The 17,842-nt window shown below is 43.8% G+C and overlaps 1 protein-coding gene across 8 annotated transcripts in view; it reads right to left on the minus strand.

Annotated features, from left to right (window-relative positions):
* Window positions 1-17,842, minus strand: part of AGPAT4 (1-acylglycerol-3-phosphate O-acyltransferase 4) — a 118,511-nt gene that overhangs the window by 92,333 nt on the left and 8,336 nt on the right. For 2 of the 8 annotated variants that reach the window (XM_081829271.1, XM_081829275.1), the window contains exon 2: window positions 749-904. The exons of the other annotated variants lie outside the window; for them this stretch is intronic. The gene's annotated coding sequence lies outside the window, so the exon portion shown is untranslated. The remainder of the gene's footprint in view (window positions 1-748; window positions 905-17,842) is intronic. 8 annotated transcript variants of the gene reach the window in all.

Raw genomic sequence — 17,842 nt, forward strand, 5'->3', positions numbered from 1 at the left:
GATCCAACTCCTTCTCTCTTCCTCAGCTCGCATGGACAGAGGGGGCTCTCAAAGGGGCGCGGTTAACCAGATGAAAAGAAAAGGAAAACTACAGGGATTGGCAGAGAGCAGCACGGACTAAGCTAACGTGGGGCTAGCTGGTGAATCTGTCTCTGGACCAATATTTTCAGTCGGCAGGGCAGAGAATGCCTGGGGCCAGTGGTGGCCCCAGAGGAAAGGGACATGGATGCAGTCCCAGGGGAAATAAGTGAGGTGTGTTCTGCTCTTGGAACAGTCAGATTCTGCCTTCTCTGTGAGGTTGAATGGATTTAGCAGAGATCTCCAAGAGGGCAGCAACTAACTTGTGGAAGCCTGAGGCAGCCACTTAGCACTTAGTCCTGACAAACAAGGATAAATTTAGTTTTTGGATTCCTGAGAGTTAGACTGGCCCAAGGCCCAAAACAAAACAGGAGAGACAGTGTTCTAAACCGAATTTAACTGTCTCTGGGACCATCTCTAACTAAAATAGCCCTCAATTAAAAAATCATCCTCATCTAATGGTTTCGCAGAAGCCTATTAAAATTAGCTTATGTTAAAATTTGATGGACCAGTCCTCTGCCCAATATCCCTGTACCATACACGATGTCCGTTAAAACAAACCAAGCTCCGAAGAAGTCATAAATCATACTCAACGCTGTCCTTACATCCTCTGATAAATAACCCCAAGCCTCTCTCTCTGAAGTCTAATTTTAGGATGATAAAAACTTACGTCTATAGAAAATCGAGGCTTCTAAGTTTATATTTCATAGTTGGTTCTGAGTAGCTTATAGGAGAAAAAGACATTCTGAAGAGCTTTTCTGTCTAATCCAAGGAGACTAAGACTCAGAGGCAAACACCGATGGATAACCTAGGTAACGTTTTCTTTCTGGAGGAAAGAACAGAGATGGAAAGAAATTAAGTTAGATACTCTCTAAGGCCTTTTGGAGCCGTATCAAGTCCAAGCCGAAAACATCCAGAGTTAAACAGGAGATTTTCCGAGTAGTAACCAGAGCAGCGGGATCCCCACACGAATATTTCACACACATTATGTCATTCCCTGTCACAAAAGCCCACCATGGGAGGTACTGTTATCCCCACCTTACGGATGAGGAAACGGGGTTCGACTAGGGAGCACGCAAAGGTGAAAGAGTGAGTAAATGTCTGAAAGCCAGGCTCGTGCTCTGCCCACTATCATGCTGCTGTTGACACAGGAAGCCCGAGGTAGCTAGACCTCACATGAACTTGGGCCTTCAGAGCACCATGTCGTATTTCAATTCACGGTCCCATTTCTGACATTGGGGTGACCCTGAGCTGTGAGCGACCGCCCTGCCAGTCGGTCCCACACAGCGTCAGTCACACCTTCCTTCCAGAGCAATGCCTGCCGTTTCTAAACCCTGATCCTGCTCTCCCATGGTCATGGGGTGCGGGGGGCTCTTGCCTCACAGCGTGCGTGGTCTCCGGGAGCCACCTGCCTGGGGGGGGCCTTCCCAACCGCCAAGAGTGTGTGAACTCTTTTGCTAGGTACTCCGTGGAAAATGCGTCGTGTTAAATGATGTTCAATTTCTGGAAGTTTCCCAAAAGTCCAGTATCACGAAATCAAAAACTGACACGAAATGAGGACAACTAATCTTCCAAACGGGGAAGCGCCGACATTCCCGCTTTAAATAAGAAGATTCCAATTAATAAGGAAAACTTTTCAGAGAGAGAAGGGAAGCAGGACGGATGTTTGAATGGAAATTGTTGGCTCTTCAATGGTGGCCGTCAGTCAGTGCCACACCTGTGAGGGGGGACACGTGTGGAAATACATGGAAGCCGAGGACCACGCGGGCAGTTACCCCCTCAGGTCTCTCCAAGTGGGGAAATGGCCCGGGACCAGCTCTGGGCCTCCAGAAGCAGGCGTGAGGCAGATGCAACACTGGCTGGCACCGAAAAAACAAAAAAGGAGAGCTTTATTCAGTATATAAACCACCTCCTACTCTAGTCCTACCGTCACCAAGGCAACGTGGTCAGGCCTGCGGTCTTCCGGTGCCCACTTCTCCCTTCCCACGCGGGCCGTGACAAGCCGAGCAGCCAAGCCTGCCAAGGATAGCTCCGCGGGCAGACACTGGGTTCAAATCCCCACTTACTGACTGTGTGACCTTGGGCTTCTCATCTCGGCCTCAGTTTCTGTGACTGTGTAATGGAGGTAATAATCCCCTCCTTCCAGGAATGGTGTGACGCTTACCTGCACGAACGTACAGAAAGAAAGCGCCCAGCTCAGGCCCGCACGAAGGAGCTCCTTAGTACAAGCCCGCTGGCTGGCACTCCCGGGCTGCCTGGCGTGTCTCCTCCTCCTTCAGCTGCTTTGCCCACGACCCCAAACCACCTACCATCTTTTCCTACTAACCTTTCCACCGTGGTTCTCACAATCAGTTTCTTCTGTTGGTTTTAAGCAATCTCTACACCCAGCATGGGGCTTGAACTTACAAACCCCGAGATCAAGAGTTGCATGCTCTACCACTGAGCCAGCCAGGCGCCCCTCTTCTGTTTGTTTTAATAAGATTCCCTGTCTGGGCATTTTTTTTGACATCCACACAATCCGGGATGACCCTGAGATGAAGTGATTTGTAAGACCCCCAAAGCCCACTCACAAGTTTTAATTAAATGATTTTGTCCCCATTCCTGTCCTAAAGTAAGATTGTTCAAAATCACTGATTCTGGAGGCTCTTTTCAGTTAGTTAGCTATCTAAACTACATGGAAGAAATAAGTTGAATATCCGATGTGGATTTTGCCTTTACGACGCCGCAGAGAAATAAAAAGCGGTATTGACAAGATCAAGACCATGATCATCTTGGTGCCCTCTGAACATACCAGTATTTCCCGGGAGCCTTGCAATAAGGAGCTGAGGACACAACTCTGGCGATATGGAATATGTTAAGAATAAGCAGATAAAAGGTGTGTCTGCATCCACCAGGAAGCAATTTGCAGGGGGCTGACTTCTGAGCAGGGTGAGGTTGGGGCCAACTTACTGGTGCAACTTAGGTCACCAGCAAATCATGGTGCCTAAATTTTTTTCATAAAATCTGAACTTTAATATTTCAAAATCAATCAAAAACAAATAATAATGGAAAGCCTTTAAAATATGGCAAAATTTAAAACTTCGTTGGAAATTTCCTTAAACGTATTTTATAATTTAATAATTTTATTCTCGATACCCGTTGGGGGAGGGGGTGCAACCCTAATCTCTTCAGTATTTAGAAGCTCTAACCTTTAAGCAGGCTCCAGTTTGGCCAAACAACCCCACGTGGTCTGGGAGTGGCCGGGTCAGGAGACCGTGGGGATATGAGTACTGAGCCACCAGAGATAGCCGAGACATTCTCTGGCATTGATTTTCTAGTAACGTCGATAAGATCGCACAAATCTCTTCACTTATTCTGGCCTAGCCCACCTAGTCTGTCTGGGTCAACGACTCCATCAAAAATGATGACTCTTCGCCATTATGCACAGGACGACACTGTCTGTGGCCATGGGAACAGGGCCTGTAACCAACAAAGGTCACCAGCCTCAGACAAATGGCCCAACTGCCAGTCCTGGGGAAGCTCCGAGCATTAGATATGAAGTGATAAAGCCAAGAAGATGTGAAGTGATAGTAGCCAAAGCTTGAAGGCTATGTAACAAAACCACATGCACATGGGAATCTCTTCCACACAAGAGCTAACCTGGTGCAAACACAGACTAGGGGGTACTCCGTTGATTGGGAACTTATCTTGCATTGGTTTGTATCAACTGGATTAGAGCCCACATGACTCCAGCGGGGGTCAAAGACAGAAGTATAGAGAGGAAAGCACCAGTGTTGACTTGGGTCTGGGTTGAACTCTTGACCATCCACGTGTCTGCATCAGCTTGGCCACTCGGCCTTCAGGAATGTCAGCTTCCTCTTCTGTCAGTGGAATATGACCGATTCACTGACCACAGATAAGGGCGGTGGGAGAGTTCATTGAGGTAAGGCACGTGCACGGGCTCTCTCGAGCCCAACTTTATGGCTCAGAAAATGGGAAATGGGGCTGCTTCTCCACATGCTGTCAACCATGGTGCTTCTGATTCATAGAAACGGCCATGGCATTAATAACCTGGGGTTTCGAGCAGGGAGTGGAGCTTGCAGGAGGCACTCTGCTGGCTCTGTCGTTATCAGTGGGGCTCATTGTGTGTGTTGGGGGAGTGTTCCGTGAGGGTCCACTCAGGGGAACTAATTTTGGGTGAAATAAGCAAGTGGCATTTTTCTTCTGTGTCTCGGGCACCAGTGAGTGGGCTCTTTTCTCTGATGGATCCCTCTCTGTCCTCCTCACTATTCCTTGAGCGCCCTTGATCCTTGGGTTCTTGGAGGCCCTGTTGTTGCCAACTCTTCCTTTTCTGGTAAGGAGTATGTGGAAGGTGGGAGATCAATAAGGCTAGATTTTAAATCCTTCATTTCTTTGATTTTCATAAAGGGATGTCAATGAACCCAGGCAATTTCCCTGACTTGATTCATGCATAATGGACCTGAAGAGAGACTTATTAGAAAAGAAATGCACTCAAATGCTTTCCTGACATGAATCATTTATTGAAGACAGAATTGCTGGCTGTGAGGGCCCAAAATAAGTTGACTTACAGTATCCTTGTTTCTAGAGAGGTCTGAAATATGACCACAGAATATTGAAGTACTCAGACAGGAACAATGCTTTCGGGGTCATTACGGACTGGCTATTCCTCGAAAAGTTTCACTAATAACAACAGTGATAAACCATGAAGCAGAACCTCCTCTCTCTCCTTTTCTTTTTCTCCTCTAGTCACAAAGCTCAGGAACAGAGGATGCTTGGTGAGGGCAGTGATGTTCTTTCCAACTTCTGTTAGGTAGAATCCGGGACAGGTATTCTTGGATCTGTGCAAACATTCATTAATCCATTGACAGCTTTATTCATTCATTAGGTTGTCAATGAAGCCACTCATTCATCCATTCGGTTAAAAATTCATTGATTCATATTTATTGTTATAACTTTATACCATTGCATTAGCCCTCTGAAGGTAAGCACCGGGGATTCTTACAGGGCTCCTTTCTGTGTCTTATGTGGGTCAGTACTATGCTCAACAAACTACAGCACTTACTGAGTAATATTTCCAGGCCCAGGATGAACCCCCACCCCATCCATTTCTTACAGAATAAATAGAAGCTCAATAAATATTGATCCAATCTGAATCTCTAGATGATCTAATATAATTTGATCTTCATACCAATAACTCTGAATTGTCAAAAGCAAAATGCAAAAGCAATAGCATGAACTGACAATGTCCGAGGTTTCTTTCCCATTACAATAAGCACCGGGCAGATGACCCAACAATTTATTCTCCTAGCAAAAGCCATGCAGATAACCCCCCATGATTGTTCCCTAAGCCATCACGTTGTGTAACAAGCATGGAATCCTCTTCTATAAATGCTGAAATTGCATGAGGCAATATATATCAAACTGACATGAAAACAACTAAAATGAAAGCAAATTACCTACTTAAACCCCATCAGGGGAGCTCAGATATTGGTTGGGGACTAGAGTGGACTGGTTTTTTTGTTTGTTTGCTTGTTTTGGTTTTGTTTTGTTTTTAAACAAAGACTCTTCTATTAAAATACAAATCTAAAAAATAAAAATACAAAAATAAAATACAAATCTGATAAAAGTAAAGGAAATTATGCTCACTATGTAAGTCACTTAGTCATAGTCATGGAATATTTTTAAAGATAATTTCCCCCCATTATAACAGTAATTCACATTCATTATATAAAATCTGTAAAGTTCTAAAATGTAGAAATTTTAGCACCTATAACCGTCACTGACATTTTGGTTTATTCTCTTTCAGTCTTTGGTGAATGCACAGACTTTTTTTTTCTTTTTTTCTTTGCTAGGTACAACCATTGCAGAGGTCTTTTTGTTTTTTTAAATATAGTTGAGCTCTTAGGTTAAATCAATTTCATATGTCCTTTTCTTAAGCTTTAGTGAGATCATTTTCAATGTCCATGTAACACAAGATAACTCCTCTAGTACTTACACTGCGCATATCATAATTATCTTAATGCCTCAATGTTGTATGTTTAGACTTCTTTTTGCCTTTTTAATAATAAATAAAGCAATGATTAATAATTTGGGGAGTAACTTTTCTTCTGATTTTTTAGTTATTTCCTTAGAATAAATAGGATTTCTGGGTTCAAGGAGCAAATGGTTTAAAGTATCTGGCAAATATCGCCAAATCCATTTCCAAAAGGTTTGTAGTTATTACGTTCTTTCCAGCAGAATACAAAAATACCCATTTCCTCACGTGTCTGCCAACAATAAGAATTCTCATTTAAGAACAACAAAAACCAGACTCACTCCTCATACACTAAAAGTGTGTCTCATTGTTTTAATTTGCATTTTTCAGGGTGACAAGTAAAGTTGGTTATTTTTTAACATTCATTAAACTATTGCTTTTTCTTCCTGACTTGCCTTTTTATCTATTGCCCATTTATCTCTTGTGTATCGATTTTCATGAGCTCTTCATATATTAAATAGAATGACATCTTTCCTATTCCATTTAGAAGGACCATTTTTTCCAGTTTGTTTGCTCTTATTTTTAGCTCATTGGAGCTTTAAATTATTATGAAGAACTATGATTTCTTTCATAAAGTTTGAGCTTAGAGAATTCGTCCTTCTACCCTTCCTTTTCATCCTGCACAAAACATATGTCACTGTTTTTCCATAACTAATGTTTATTCTTATTTGATCTGACGTTATTTTTGTCTATGATAATCTGTGAAGATCTAAATGGATTTATTTCCAAATATTTAACCAGTTGTATCCAAGGCATTTAGTGAAAGATCTTCCCTATTCCCTAAGTTCATACTACAATTCCATCCCTTAAATATCAATAAACAGAGAAGAAATAACTATAGGGATCAACACTGCAACTACTCTTTGTATAGATGAAACACTGGCCATCGAGAGAGTCAGGTGACTGGCCCCATCACTCAGGAGAGCAGGGACAAAGCTCTGAGCACTCTTCCTTCCCTGGCTCTCCACCCAGTGCTGTTTCCTCTCTCAGAGGCAGCAAATCTTATTATGTATTACAGACCAGCCTTTACCAATCACTAGTTAAGAATCCATAGGAAATCAGGAATCTGTACCTTGGCACTACATTCATGCCAACATAATCCCAGATGGGAATGAGGGAAACCAAGGTGGATGCAGAAGCCACTGCCTGGGCCTTACTGTTCCCATTCAAAGATCCAAGAAGTACTCTCAGTACTTGTAAGGGTCCTGCTAGCTCTGATATTGTACTTATCTACCTATAGGATGGTTTCTGCAGAAGAAAAAAAAAGCAGAAAGGAAAATAGTTCAAATTTGTAAAAGGACACATTACCAATTAGAGATTAGGGAATGGAAACCCTAGCACAGCAGGGAGCTTTAGTTGTCTTAACTGGTGCATCTCAAGAACCCAGAGCAGGAACACATACAAGAATAGAGGGGACAGCAAAGCCTCACAAGGCCTCTGGGCCATTTTCCGCTGAAGGACCAACAGCCTCGGACACAGGGAACACTAAAGGGAGTCCTGGGACACAGTGAACCCGCCAGCCTTCCTGGGACACAAGAACCGCAGGGCCTCGTGGGACACAGGCAGCCGCAGGGCCTCGTGGGGCACAGGCAGCCGCAGGGCCTCCTGGGGCACAGGCAGCCGCAGGGCCTCCTGGGGCACAGGCAGCCGCAGGGCCTCGTGGGACACAGGCAGCCGCAGGGCCTCCTGGGACACAGGCAACCGCAATGCGGCATCCTGGGACACAGGGGCCCACAGGGCATCCTGGGACACAGGAAAAATTGAAGGGAGTCACGGGCAGCAGCCAGTGACTGAGTCAGGTCCACCAGGACGGGAGAATTCTTTTTCCAACCCAGACACTTGTTTGATGGTTATTTTTGGAAACAGTAAATTGAAGTTCCACATTGTGAATGCCCAGACTTAAGGAACTACGCAAGAAACTCAATGGATTCTTTGTGCCCTGATTAAACCAGACTTTAATTTTACCTCTGCTTTTAGGTTATGAGCTCCTTCAGTGTCAGGGACCAAATATATCATAAATGAATTAGAAATAATTTTGAATTACAAATAAATAAATAGAAAATAATTATAAAATAGTAAGAGGAAGCACTAGCAGTTTTGTTTCTTCTCTGAGTAAATAATTAAATTGTAACAGAAAGACTTAGGAGGGCTAGGAAGAACAACAACGAGAAAGCATATTTAGTGACAAAAAGATGTTTATGATATGCACAATCAACAAAATTATGTATGGCAGGAGACAAATTGTGTAAGATGAGAAAAGTGTATCTCTATACTTATGAAATAGTCTGGATGATAAGCCATCAAACTTTTTAAATTTCTGAAATATTTTAAATATACAAAACATACAAAATGTTCTACCTCATTGATATTTAGTCATGTTTGCTTTATGGTTTTTTTTTTTTTTTTAAGATTTTATCTATTTATTTGACAGAGAGAGCCAGAGAGCACAGGCAGGCGGAGAGGGAGAGGGAGAAGCAGGCTCCCCACTGAGCAGGGAGCCCGATGCGGGGCTCGATCCCAGGACCCTGAGATCATGACCTGAGCCAAAGGCAGACGCTTAACCGACTGAGCCACCCAAGCACCTGCTTCGTGTTTTGTTTTTTTTTTCAAGAAATAATCTATTATAGATATTGAAGCCACTTCTCCAATCTGAGGTTGAAATTCATGTGTTTTCTTCCGTCTATTCTTCTACTGTATGTATCTGTATTCACAGACAATATATAAGTTTTTAGTTGCAAAGATGTATATAAATAATATTTTAATCCTTTTATGATTTCCTTTCTACACTCACTGTTTTTTGAAATGTTATGCTGGATATCCAGTTTAGTTGTTTTAAGTGAAGAAAAGTATTCTTTTGTATGACCATATCAAAAATTAATGTATTATCATATTGATGGACATCTAGGGCATTTCCAGTCTTTTTCTCTATTACAGATGATGCATTCATGACCACTGGAATTGGAATTGCTGCATTAACAGCACACTTCCAACTTTCCCAGATGTTAACAAATTGCTTTTCAAAATGGTTGGACAATTAACACTCCAGAAGGATGTTCTGAGTTAGAGATGATGGAAAATAGTAATTTTCTTCTTTATGCTGGTAAATACTCCCAATAGGAGAGTGTTGGGGTAATGCATTACCCTACTTGGGTAAGGTATTTTAGTTATATAAAAAAAAGAGTTCAAACTTTTGCACCACACTTTTCAGATTACTTAAGTGTGTTGTACATTACTTGGTACTGACAATGGTGTCTGATTTATCAGTGTACCCATTTTATAGATAAGGAAATGGAGGCTCAGGGAAGTTCTATGACTTGTTTAGTTTGGGCCTCCAGTTTCCTTTTCTATCATTCCCATTGACCTACTCCACAAAACTATGGGGGTGAAAAATAAGACAATTGGTTTGAAATTCTACAAAATATTATAAGGTGATTTATATATATGTACAATTCATTGGTTATCTTTTTTTCATGGTTATGTCACTCCTCTGTGCAGAGTAAGAAATACCTAAATATCAGGGAATATGGGGGACAATACATTCTTACAAAACTTCCAGGTACCATTTCAACAGGTCCTTCCCACGGACAGAAGTATAGTTTAGCAATGGTTTGTTGCTGGGAGACTTACTCCTTTAATCCTTGATCTAAGCTTTATTCAAACAGTAATTTAATTCTTAAAGATCGGTAAATACTGACTCAAATGCGAGAACAAAAAATGGATTCAATACAGAAAGCAAGTGCTTTTTGGTTTCAGATAACGCTCTTCACAGGACTTCCTACTTTCTATGAAAGCAAATCCTGGCAGAGTAGAGAGCTCAGGAAATACAATGCCTGAACTCAAAAAAGCTGATGTCCTAAAACTGTTCAGAGAAAGGGACACACTGTGGCACCTGGCAGGCTCAGTCCATAGAGCACGCAACTCTTAGTCTCAGGGTCATGAGTTCAAGCCCCACACTGGGCATGGAGCCTACTTAAAAAAAAAAAAAAAAAAAAAGTAAATAAAAATAAAATTAAAATTCTAAAAGAAAGAAAAGGGCACACGCTGCTGAACACACCCAACAAACCATTTTTACTATCCTGAGGGCAGTACAGAGGTACATCAGGTTGGACAGGACACAGCCCTGGTTCCCTGTCAGAAAACCCCATGTAATCACCACTACAGGAGCAAAACCAACAGCCCTTCTGATAGTTTCTTCTTCATTCCTTCCCTGTGGTATCTCATGCATAAAATTCTCCTGCATCAGGTCTCTGATAACATTTTGAGATAGGCCTGACTACCAAAGGGACTTGGCTTTGAAGGTCTGAGACATCAATGCAAAGGATGCTTGTTTCCTTAGCCTCTGAAAGATTTTAGGAAGTGAATGAAAAGCACCCGGCTTTGAACAGAGTTCCCATATGAACCCCAAATTCCAGTCCTAGGTACGTGCCCCAAAGAAATGAAAACATGAAGTCCGCCCAAAACCTGTATGTGAATGTTCATAGCAGTATTGCTCATAATAGCTAAAAGATGGAAAGCGCCCTAATGTCCATCCAGAGCTGCGTGATCAAACAAAATGGTGTGTATCCACCAATGGAACATTACTCAGCCACAAAAAAGAATGAATGACTGATACATGCGACAACATGGGGGAACCTCAAAAACATTACACCAAGTGAAGAAACCAGTCACAGAAGACCACATACTGTATGGTTCTGTGTATATGAAAGACCCGGAATAGGCAAATCCAGAGACAGAAAGTAGACTAGTGGTTGTCCAGGGCTGCAGGGGAGGGGGATAGGGAGTGACTGCCCCTGCGTATGGATTTCTTGTCTTTTCTTTTGTTTTTTTTTTGAGGTGATGAAATGTTCTAAAAGTAGATAGTGATGATGATTGCACAACTCTGAATATATCACAAACCACTGAGTTGTTCACTTGAATGGGTGGGCTTTATGCTGTGAATTATATCTCACAGCGTTGTTTAAAAAAGCAAAACAAACTCCTGGCCCTACAGATGACAAAACATAAGCACTGTCGGCTTAATTCTACTTGTGATATAATCACACATGTCCTGACATTGTTGGAAAAAAAAGGAATGGGTGAGTCCTTATAGGGGAAGAACGAGGGGAATTTTGGCCTGCAGGAAAAAGGCACCCTCCCCTCACCCAGGGAACAGAGCAAGATGGCGGTGCCCAGGTCTGCTTGTGTGATGTGAGTGCCCACCAGGACACCGTAAGGATGTAGACTGTATCCTCCTAAGCTGGATGATGTCTGTGACACTAAGCCATAAATAAAGGAAGGATGGGATCTCACCTTCGATCCTAAGCAAAGCTTGTAGGCAAAGGCCATAAGGATATTTACTACCCCTAAGTCTTCCAGTCAGTCTCAAAGAGCAAAGGGAAATCAGCCCTAGGCATGCATGCCAACAGAAGCTATCGTCACCATGTAGGCTAATTAGGCTCCGTGCTTAAGATCTAGAGAAAATCTTCAGTGGGTCAAAGGTTTTGAATACCTGAGACTGAATACTCTGTTTATGTTCCTTACTATCAATGTGACCCACTAAAGTATATAATAGACTATATTCACTATAGCAGACTCACCGTGATTAAATTCAGATGAAATTTCAGGGCTCAAATATGCGAAAGAGATTCTACTAGAACTATAAAGTCAGCTGCCCTTTAATGGCAAAACGGAGCAGAAGCTGACAACGCTTCCCAGGAGCAGGACTCCATGAGGCAGGGCTGGTGTCTGGCGGCTTACCCCGTCCCCCAGGAACCAGCACGGAGCCTGCATGTAGTAGACACTGATGGAAAGAGTTTGTGAATGAAATCTGGTGAGTTGCCAAAAGCTTCACTTAGTTAATGAAATCAGTGGGGAGATAAATAATTGAGTAGAAAAAGTGGGCTCATCAATTTGCAACATAGAAATTTTTACATTTTTTGGTTGGAAGACAAATGAACCAGGATAGAAGTCAGGAATTTATGTCCCCTGTTGTCCAGTTTTAGGTTGGAGAGACTTGCTCTTTTCCCAGAGTCAGAGTTGTTAACTTGATCAACCTACAGCGTCCAACTCAAGACATCTGCTGTGCTATTCTGAGAGAGAGACTGTAGGCTGTGGACGGGTGGAGACAGCGCACCTCACTCTTCCTCCAAGCCCTTCCTATGGATGTTGGGATCCCTCAAGTGTGATCCTGGGGATAGGGATGAAGTAGCAAGGAAAATGGGACTTATTTCTAATCCTTACTTTGGATCAGGAATAAAAGTGGTAAACTTAAAACTGGATGGATGCTGAAAACCATATATCGCCGCCCCCCCCAGGTGAGTGAACAAACAAGACACGGTCTAGCCAGTCAATAGAATAATGCCCAACAAAACAAAGGAACAAACTACAGACCCATGTAACACATAGACAGACCTCAAAAAAACTGCTAAATGAAAGAAGCCAGACACAAAACACTATGTAGTGAATTTTTCCATCGATATGCAGCTCCCATATAAGGTGAAACCATAGAAACAAAAGATGGATTGCTGATTACCTGGGGCGACGGGGACAAGTGAGGATCACGTGCATAGGAACAAGGCACTTGCTGGGGGTGATCGAAAGGCTCCACGCTGGATTTTGGTGACCATTGCACAACTGTATAAACTTCCCAACTCACTGAACTGTATGTACACTTAAAATGGGTGAATTTTATGATTTGTAAAGTAGATCTCAAAAAAGCCATCCAAAATTAGACGAATGAATGGAAGAAAGAGATTTTTTAAAAAATGGTTGAATTCCCAACAATGAAAAAGAATGACAGGCCGATTCTTTGAAAATGAGGAGCTGATTTAAATTAATTTTCTTCATGGAAATTAAAAAGGAATGTGGGCAGGAATGAATGAGAAAGAGGTGTAAAACAGAAAAAAGGAAAGAGCATGAGTTCCATCTTCTATTTCATAGTGGAAATAAAAACAAGCCTGTTTTGTTGTCCCATTAGCTGTGGAGTCTAGCTGGTCTCCCAACCCCCAGCTTCACTATCATATACAAAAGATGTTAGCATACATTCTGTTATATTTTTTACTTAAATAAAAATAACACCTTTGCTCCACCATTTTCCCAGCTGACTCACCCAATAACGGTACCAACAAAATAAATTAAGTCAACTCAGCATCATTTAGCTTTAGTGGCTGCACGAGGGCTCCTTGTTTTTTGATTATTTATTAGTTACTAAACTGAAATATCTGGGAGAAGTCCTGCCTACCAGAATAAAGGCTCGAGTATTTACATCTCCCGACTTTGGGAAACAAGGAATTTTATTTGTCTCCCGTCTTAATGATACACGCCCCATGAGATCACCAAGATCGAGAATGCCAATTCAGAGGTGAAAACTGTAAATTCACTGCATTCCTTAAAAAGTGATTTGTCTTGGGGGTGCCTGGATGGTGCAGTCGCTTAAGTGACCGACTCTTGGTTTTGGCTCAGGTCGTGATCTCAGGGTCATGAGATCGAGTCCCACATTTAGAGTCTGCTTGAGACTCCCTGTCCTGCTCCCTCTGTCCCTCCCCACCCTGCCTCAAATAAATAAATAAATAAATAAATAAATAAATAAATAAATAAATCTTTAAAAAAACAACAGTGATTTGTCTTGACTGGAGTAACTGAAATAACTGAAATAACTCCACTTTAAATTCTCTATCCTTCCCCATTTGAAAACAAATTTCCTACAAATAGGGTTGGCAGACCCTCCACAAGGAGAAAACATGAAACCTACATTGTGATTCACGTCTTGAGTCAGAAAGGCAACAAAATACAGAAAACATACACACTTCGATGGACACAGGAGAGCACTAATCTCTCATGATCACCCGAAATGATTTCTCTTATTTGAGGCAACTTCAGTCTTAGACTTCGGCATCTTCATATGTTGGAAGACGGTTCTATTTTCCTCCCAGAAAACCATGGAAACACCATCCACAGAGAGCCTTTCTTCAGCCTGGGTTTTAGTAAGATTCAGTTTAAGGTTTAGTCACATGGCCAGAGGTCAAGAACTTGGGGACAATGTCACAAGCTTGGCTAAGCAACACACCATCCTTCCTGTACTGAGATGACCTACGTGACTGGCTACAGCAGTCACCCCTGTGCTCTGAGCTGCTGGTGATCGCAGATTTATTTTTGTGTGGCCATCTTGTCTCACACGGTCCTGCTTTTGAAAAGCTGTCCAGAGTTAGGGCGGGACTGTAGTTTGCCCATTCTAGCTGGCATTCACCAACACCCAATAAACCTCCTTAGACTCAATGCCATATGGACTAGATAATTTGGGGGGCCCAGGGCAAAATGAGAACGTAGGGCCCCTTGTTCAAAATGTATTAAGAATTTCAAGACCCTGAATGGAGAATCTCACACCAAGTGCAAGTTCCTGGGTGACCTTGTAGTTCACACGCCCATGAGGCTGCTCCCACTCAGTGGCGCCCTGACCGTCCCCATGGGCAGCTCCTCAAATCTGCCCAACTTAGAAAGGTATTTAAGAATTGCCAGAAAGTACACAAGAATCTCCAGGAAAACGGTTCATTTAAAAAAACATGTCAGTAGCTGACTCCAAGCTACCTGCCAGAGCCGAGCACCTGAGCTCACGGAGCGGTTACACTTGACTCTCACCTCTGTTCTCAGACCTGCACGGGCAGGTGGGCCACCATCAAAGGCACCCATGGCCACTTGATACCGTATGTCTTTGGGACTGATACTGAACTACATTGCACGCTGACAAACAGAAACCTCTCCCAGGGAAGGAGGGCCAGTGTCTTCTTTAACAAAAGCCCCACTGGCCTGGCGGCTTGCTGCTGGGATGCCATTGAGGCATGGGGGGTGTGGGGGGGTGTCCCTCCCACTGGAAGGGCCCCCTCCTCAGAGGATGCCTTTCATTCCTTCAACAAATATTTACTGAGGCACCACCCTGGGCAGTAGAGACACCAAACGGCCTCAAGGAGCTTGCTACAGTGTGGGGAAGAATGAGGAGAGAATTTTAAATGCTAACATCGGCCGGCGAGGACTCTCCCGGAATTGCAATGTGTTTTTAGAAGGGAAAGTGAGGGCAGGTAGGGCGGTGAGGAGGTCAGGACGGTCTTCCCTGAGGGCACACCTCGGCCCCTGTCTTCTGTCCCCTCCACCTGCTGCCCTCCCTTCCCCCTTCCTCCCAGCCTTCATTCATCCTTCCAAACCCTGCCCGAGACTGTACCATCCCGCTGCCTCCCCCCGAAACCGCGAGATGCCTTTTTCCCTGTCTTCTCACAGCCCCTTCTATCTTCACTGTGAAGTCCACGGTTAAAGGACTTAACCACTGCGTGGTAATCATCACTTACCGCAGGAGTAAATGATGTAAAAGATTAAGCACAGTGCCAAGGCCATATAAGGTCACTAAATGTTTTCCTATGTATATCTCTCTGCCTTCCTACAAGCCTGAATTCCTTAGGAGCCCCAGTGTTTTCTTTCTTTTTTTTTTTTTTTAAAGATTTTATTTATTTATTTGAGAGAGAGAGAATGAGAGAGAGAGAGAACACATGAGAGGGGATAGGGTCAGAGGACGAAGCAGACTCCCTGCCGAGCAGGGAGCCCGATGCGGGACTCGATCCCGGGACTCCAGGATCATGACCTGAGCCGAAGGCAGTTGCTTAACCGACTGAGCCACCCAGGCGCCCGAGGAGCCCCAGTGTTTTCATCCGGGATCCACAGTGTCCAGCATGTGGACCTGGCTGTGGCAGGTGGGTAATAAATATTCATAACACGAATGACTTGAATGGCTAGTCACATCCACCACACTGTTATAGACAAACACCCAGCTTATGGTGCATTAATACGTTGACCACAGTGTCTGTGGGATGGAGCTGCTACACCACACCCAGATCAGGACATCACCATTAACAAAGCAGCATTCCCCACAGGCAGGTGGGATGTTTTACTTGCCAAAAAGCCAGCTAATAAAGGAATGTTACCAAGCTGTATTTGATGTGAGACAACTCAATAATTTAACTCGACCTCTATTCTAGGAATACATGTTGGTCAGAGAGAACAGAACCTACCAGACTCTTGCTGCTCTAGTTATGACGCAGACCCTTAGCCCCTTGCTACACTCCTCTAACACGGAACCTTGCCTACTGAGGATCTGAAGAGGCTGAGTCCCGTAAAGGTATCAACCTTAACACCGGAGCAGGGACTCAAGAGCCAAAGAGTTGGTTTGCTTTATGGGCTAAGCGATCTTGAGCAAATTACTTAACCTCAGTCTCCTCATCTATAAAATGGAGACAATAGGTCCTACTTCATGGGGTCATGGTGAGGATTAGTTGTTTCTGGAACCCTGCCTGGGACATGAGAACCTTAAACGTAGCTAGTTAGCATCATCATCCTCATCGCCTTTGTCCTGCCCCTGGTTTTGTTTGTCCAGAGACACTGTCTTCCTAGCCACCTTGCTGTCACATGGTTCCAGTTCTCCCAGCCCATCAGAATCACCTAGAAAACAAACAAACAAACAAAAAATCGAGGAACCAGAGACTCGATGCACCAGTCCAAGGTGGGCAATTCTAACAGACAGGCAAGGCTGAGAACATGGGTGAGCCTCTGCCCCCGAGACCCTGAGACCAGACTAAAGTGAGGGAGACGCAGCTCCTTGCTCACTGCAGCCTGGTGCTCCCTTCCGCATCATCTGTGGCTGCGTCCCCGACTCTGCATCCGACACCAAGGATGCGTGCTAGCTCAGCATGCCCTCCCACGGCCAGCACCACAGAGGCTCACTCCTTCTTCCTTTGATTTACCTCCCCTTTCCTTCTGTCGTAGCCTGGGGTAGGAACCAAACAGGGAACAGACGCTCCAGGACATGCCATCCGGGGCTTGGAAGGCCAGCTCAGAGCCCAGCTTCCCCGGGGGTGGGCTGTGGCAGGGAGCAAGCAGCCGGCCACCTCGACGTTACCTGTCGCCATCTCCTTCCTCACCCATCTCAGCCAGGGGACAACTTGTTTTGAATGAAATAATTTTCTGGAAAGTTAAAATTTAGAACTAACTTGCCAAAAGACAGAGTGGACAAAACCATTGTTTCTGATGGCAATCTTTCCAGCGTCCTCTGGATTGTCCTGCTTTAGTAAATGGAGTACATCAGATGCCACATCAAGGGCTCAGGACCACGGGTCTGCTGGACATGTGTTCTTGGGTTTCCTACCCTGCCATCGATGGCTCCTTTTCCACCATTTGCTCAGGCAAACAGGTAACCAAGCTTGCTAAGCCAGTCATTTCAGGATTACACTTGCTGTGTGAGTATGTTCAGGGTAAAATCAGATTAAGCCTCGCAAAGTACATAGGCTTTCGAGAATAATTTTTCCCACTGTATACTGCAGATTTGGGGCTGTCTTCCACATGGTTGAATCTGTCCCCAACTGGATACTCTACCATCTTGTAAATGGAATAGGCTTTGGCAGACTTGCTGGTTTAAGCTGAATTAGACAATAAACTCCCCGTGGTCACAGAGTACGCTTTCCTTCTCTACTTTCAGCAGGCTCCACACCGTAATGCCCTGCCCTGCGTCACACGAATTTTCAAGTGCAAATTTCACTGGAATATACTGTAGTACTTCTTATGAGCAGACGCCATTGCACCCTAAGACTTTAATGGCATGATTTCCATTTTCAGTGAAACGTTGGGTCAAGTGATACTGCATATCCACGCTTGATAACATGGTTTTATTTGTTCAAGTAATCTCTACACCCAACATGGGGCTTGAACTCCTGACCT

Source organism: Leptonychotes weddellii, chromosome 8 (assembly GCF_054177405.1).
Source record: "Leptonychotes weddellii isolate Sample4059 chromosome 8, ASM5417740v2, whole genome shotgun sequence".
NCBI lineage: Eukaryota > Metazoa > Chordata > Mammalia > Carnivora > Phocidae > Leptonychotes > Leptonychotes weddellii.